Source organism: Tupaia chinensis, unplaced genomic scaffold (assembly GCF_000334495.1).
Source record: "Tupaia chinensis unplaced genomic scaffold, TupChi_1.0 Scaffold000196_1, whole genome shotgun sequence".
Taxonomy (NCBI): domain Eukaryota; kingdom Metazoa; phylum Chordata; class Mammalia; order Scandentia; family Tupaiidae; genus Tupaia; species Tupaia belangeri.
In genome coordinates this window covers 217403-223150 of record NW_006159671.1, presented here as the reverse complement: position 1 = coordinate 223150, position 5748 = coordinate 217403, and the positions used below count along the sequence as shown (strand labels likewise).

Here is a 5748-nt window from a genome sequence, read left to right as displayed (position 1 = left end):
GCAGAGGTCACGTCCCACTCCCTGCCCCCCAACCCCATCTCGTTTGGTGGGGTGTGCTGTGCAAATTGCATGCCTGTCTTAGCAGTCACATGTGCAGAACGTAATTAAGAAAGTAAACCTATGCGAAAACAACCCACACACCACCACACTCCTGAGTGTAAGAAAGACGGGAGAAATACCTATTGTTTTCAATTATTCAGTCCACAGCCCCACTTCCTAGTGATGCGAATGAATCGAGAATTATCTTTGAGGAAACAATGTAGCAGAGAGGTTAAAATAAAACAGACCAAAAAAACACAACAGAAAAGGAAAAAGCACCAAGTAGAATTTTTAGAAGAGAATGACTACCTACAAAAGTTGTTAAATCCTATCAAAGCATACACGTTTTTCCGATGGTGCTTTTAAAGTGCTACAAAAATGTTCAGGTCTGACTTGCAAAGAGAAAAAAAAAGACTTTTTTTTGCTGAAGAATATCATCTGTACACATGGCTTTATAGAGGGCAAGAAAACACACGGAGTGGTTCCCGGGTCAGATGATTTTCCCAGAAAAGCCTCAAAATATCTCCAAGTTGGAGCCAGATTTATTTTGAGAAGGGTGGGCTCCAAACTGAAATTCTGCTAGCCCCATGGTGGCCCAGCATCACAGAAATCAAGACGCCAGACCCGTTCTTCACACTGCACTGGGGGTGACAAGCCCTGTTTCCCAAGTAAGGGCAGCGGTGAAAGCAAAGTGGCCATCGGGCACACCGCAGCTGACCCCGTGCTGTGCCCACCCGTGCCCACCCACACGCAGCGTGCGTGGCAGATAGGACATGCCCCTGCAGCCCTGTGAAGTCACAATGACATGACTTACCTAGCAGCGGCCACTCTCTCCCGTAATGATTTCCTAGGAAAATTTCTCCAACCGGAGAGGCTGCCCTTCCAATTGTCACAAGTGTTTTCAGTTAAACTGCTCATGTTTCTAATTAACTTTTGTCATCCACAACTACTCCAGTGCCCAGAAGCCTGGCGGGATTAACGGCTGCTTCTTCTGCACTTTCTCTCCCTCCCCCTCTTTTTTAATACCTATGTTCCGCTGCCTTCTAGCAACAGAGTAAACTGTGTATAGAGCGGCTTTTTATGATTTGAACGTCAACGGCCGCCGAAGCTCAGTGAAGGCAGCCCCTGTGTGGGGCGCGAGCACGGTGCAGCGAGAGCTGCCCAGCACAGCAACTGCTTCCTTCAGCCTCGCTGCTCGGGAAGCCACAGCTCCAGGGTGATCCAAAGCAGACCTCCCAATGTTTTAAAACACATACATCTTCTTGACTTACTGGGGATTTGGGTTTGGAAGGGAGGGTGCTGTACAATCCTCCCTAACAAAACTCACGGGGCGTTGTTGGATCTTTTCCTGGGGAGAGCCAGAGCCTGGCTTAGAAAGAGGCTGACGGAACCCACCCACACTGTTGGCCCGTCTGAGGAGCTGCACAAGCTTGATGCTGCCCATTGGGGGCCCCCTGGGCACCGGGAGACCCAGGGCTTGGCGTGTTGTGAATGAAAGGCTACTGCCCATGTTTAATGAGGAAACTGAGACTCAGGTTGAGCTGAGTGGCCCTAAATCATGTTTAAAATGGACAGATCTGTGGGACCAGCAGTTAGCGTAATGGCTATGTTGCTGAACTCCCATGAAGTCAACTGCGGTTCAAGTCCTGGACCTGGTAGCTTAAACTCACACCGGGCGCGTGTGCGTGCATGCCCAAGATCCCAAGGGGAGAATGGAGGAGAAGGGGTTGCAGCGTGGCCATCCCCCCTGAGGGTGATTTCTCACTTTCTGTCTCTCTGTGTCTCTCTGGCGAGCGCACACACCCTTGTAGCAAAAACCTCTCAAAAAAAAAAAGGACAGATCTGGGACCGCCAGGGACGTGGAGGTTAAGGTGTTGGATCCCACATGACTGACTCCAGGGTTCACATCCCAGACCTGGCGGCTTGAACAGCACTCTGGGAATGTGTGAGTGCATACCTAATAACCTAGGAAGAGAATGAAGGAGGAAGGATTGCAGTGTGGCCATCTTCCCCCGAGGGAATGCTTTCTCACTTTCTCTCCTCCCGCCCCCAGTGAGCACACATGTCCTATAGCAGGAAGAAAAGGAAGAAAAAGAACAGATCTGGGATTTGAACTCAGGTCTCCTGTCTCAGTGCTCTAAGGACTGCATCACAGCCAGCTCCCTTCAGGAAGGATACACGTGAACTGCCGCTTTCAGGACTAGAGTGCCTCCCAGACACCGCTTTTTCTCCCAGCACGTGTGTTCACGACACCCCGTGATGGCATGGGAGCCAGCTCTCCCATTCCACAGGACGTAGCAGGTGTCACAGCGGATGGCTCTCTGGCTGAAGTGACAGTGACTCTCCAGTCCTGAGCACCACCTCCCTTAGGGCCACTGCCTTCATTGCCTTTATTTACCTGGGCTCAGATCTGGCCAGAGAAAAACATTCATTCATTCCATGCATTCATTCATATCACTATTTACTCGTCATGGACCACCTAGTATGTGCCAGATGCTTTCTAGACAAAGATCTCTGTCTTCACGGACTCTCCATCCTAGCATGGAGGAGCAGAAACAAGCAAGTTATATACTTGGTTAGAAAACAAAGGCTAGAGGAAAGGAAGGGGGGTTTGGGAGCAAGCTACAACCTTGTCCTTGCTTTCAGAGGTGTGCCCCTCTATTCTAAAGTTTTAGGTATATTCTTCATAAATTCATGGACCTATGTGACCTCCCTACTTGGAACTCCCGTGAAGTTTGCTTGGGACGGTTTTGATAAGAAACAGCCTCATCTTCCATTCCTACGGATCTTTAACAATCACAACTAGAAGCGAACTAGCATCTAACCAGCTAACGACTGGCCCAGGAAGGGGGCAGCAGCAGGAGAGGGGCAGGGCCTGCACGGATGAAGGCACAGTGGCCAGACACGGTCCGTTCTAGGATGATGCCCAGGAATTTTTTACTTGATCACACCTCAAAACTTCTTCTACCAAACCATCTGACACCCTTGAGCTGCCTGGTTGGCATCTCGTGGCCTTCTCCCCTACACTGGGCTTCCCTAGGACTCTGTCTGTTCCTCTCTCAGAAGGGGATCTTTACTTGTTACCAGGTACTGGGAACACCGAGTTGATGGAAATACTGTGGCTGGCCGGGGAGCCACTAGGTAGACCTCCAGATGCACTGCACAAGGGGCTATGCAAGCTGCCAGGTGAGCCGGAGGTGGCGCTTGTGTCCCCTGGAGTATGGGAACCTTCCTGGACTTGAGTCATCACAGCTACTGCTATGGGGGGGCTGGTTATTTTACGGGTCTGTGACTTCCTCCCAGGCAGAAACTGCCCTCCTGATCATTTGTGTGTTTCAAAGCCTGTCAGAGCACAGAGATACATAGGAATTGTTTTTCTGAATTGTTGATTGATAGTTTTGATATGTGCAAGTCACTCAAGGTAACAGAGGCACAGAATTTGGGATGAGTCATTAAGGTCTTATTTAAGAATTTCAGTATCCATTCAGGGGGAAAAAAAAAAAAAAACCCAGGTCAACACATAGAGCTGTAGAATATCCACTCAGCATTTAGCCTGGCCTCCCCTGGCTACGGGGTCACAGGAACCTTTCGGGGCTACTGGGACACTCTAAAAGGTGCACCTGATGAGTCTCAGTTCGGTTTCTAGAGCACAGGTCTCTGAGCAGGCTGAAGGGCACCAGGGCACCTGAGGTTCACGTCATGGGTACTTTACGCTCACAGCATGACTAGATGTGTCTCCAGCAGTGACGCGACCCGTCTCGTCCATGGTAACTTGACACAGTTCTGTCACTTCTTAGGTATCACACCAAGGATCTCCAATCTCGGCTGAGCTGCCTTTTGGGCCCTGTTCCTCTTTTCCTGAAACTAAGAAGCCATTTCTCACCTGGGGGTCCTGTGACTCTGAGCACAAGACTTTCTTTCCCAGGCCTCTGAGACAGGGAGATAAACACAGGAGACACACGGGAGGCAGGTCACATCTCAGGCTTGTCACCACCTAAGGTGGTTCTAGCTACGCCACTTTGTCCCTGCGGGCCCTAATTGCCCCAAGTGAAGAAAGGGGGGTGAGCTATTTCTCTAAAGACCTTTCAGCCCGAGATCTGCGGGCCCTAATTGCCCCAAGTGAAGAAAGCTATTTCTCTAAAGACCTTTCAGCCAGAGAGCCTTCAGATCTTGCCAAGTCTCCAAGAGGCCCCATGAGGCTTCGTTGGAACCAGTCTTGTCCCACTGGGTGCCCTTGAGTTCTGTCACTCTGGCTGTAACATACAGGGTGCCACTCAGCTTCCAATCCTCTCCTCTCTATAGTGCTCTTAAATAATGCTCAGCAACCTGGCTGGGTCAAGGTATAGTCAACCTTGGGAATTAAGAAAATGCTAGCATCCAGTGCAAACAGGCCTGGGGGAAGGGGGGGTGGGGTGAGCTTTCACAATAAGAGCACTTCTCTCCCTAATAACTAACAGTCTCATTTCTTTTCTCCTGTATAGGAACCTTTGTTAGAACAAAGGAACCTAAGGGGGAGAAAGGAGGACAAGCCAGCAGAATTTTCTCAAGCCATGGTAAAGAGCCACCGAAAGAGGTAAGATTATTTTCAGTTGCATACGGATGAATATTTTCAGTTATGTATTTTATTGCTTACTTTAAAAAAGTAACTAGCCTACATAGAAATGGACAGTTTCAGGGAAATGAAGTGTAGATTTAAAAATGACTTGATTGAAGAAAATGCCAAATAAATAAAAATAGGAGTGGTTCCCAGAGTTGGCAAACATCATGCAAGTCCGGGAAAGGCGAAACCCTGTTGGAGAAATGCTGACATTCACTAAAGACATAGTCGTTTTACATTAAATCTGTTCTTTCCGAAAATGTACTTGACCAAACAAATCAAAGGTGACGTTCCAAAGAAGCAAGTGCAAAACTAGTTTGAAACGGCTACCTTTCAGAGCCTTATCTACCCATTTGTACTTGCTTTGCACATTATCTTTTGCCGAGAATGGCCTGACCTGGGAACTTCACCAGGCCCTGGGCCGATCATTTCAAAATACCACCTTTAACAAAGTTTGATCAGGAAACACAGTACGAATAATCTATCGCAGTCCAATGAATGTCCACTTACCTACATGTTTAACTGAAAATGATCAAGACATACTCTTATTACATACAATAAGCTGTCTATTCCAGAAAATGCTGATCACAGAGCCCCTGAACAGACTTTTTTTAAAAATAATTATTTTATTTAACTTTGTTTATTTTAATTTTACCAGAGAGGGAGAGAGAGAAAGAGAAAGTGAGAAAGCAAGCCACTAGGTCCGGGACTTGAACCACGGTTGACCATACGGGAATCCAGCGCCCTTAACCACCACACCACCTGCCGGCCCCAAGCCCCTGAACAGATTTTATGGCCCACTAGGGGGTCATAAGGAACATCTCAGTTTTGAAAGACTGGCTTACAAGGCTCACTCACCACCAACTGACAAATGGTCACAAGAAGGAAAAGTCTCATTTGAAATATTGCAGACAGGATGCCTTTGAAGAAATAAAAGGCTTTTTGGGGGGAGTCTGGGGGTACAGAGGTGGTTAGAGTATTAATCCTCTGGTGAAGAGGAAAAAAAAATTGTTTTTTCTGGCAATGAGCCTTAAGCTTCCCTGACAGGAACTAAAATGCTTCCTAAATGGAAATATTGTCTAAAATGGGTAAATACACATTTTTTCCTCTTT

The 5748-nt window shown here is 47.9% G+C and overlaps 1 protein-coding gene across 1 annotated transcript in view; it reads right to left on the bottom strand.

Annotated features, from left to right (window-relative positions):
- NAV2 (neuron navigator 2) overlaps nucleotides 1-5748 on the bottom strand; it is a 295960-nt gene that overhangs the window by 198086 nt on the left and 92126 nt on the right. The gene's annotated exons all lie outside the window — the stretch shown is intronic.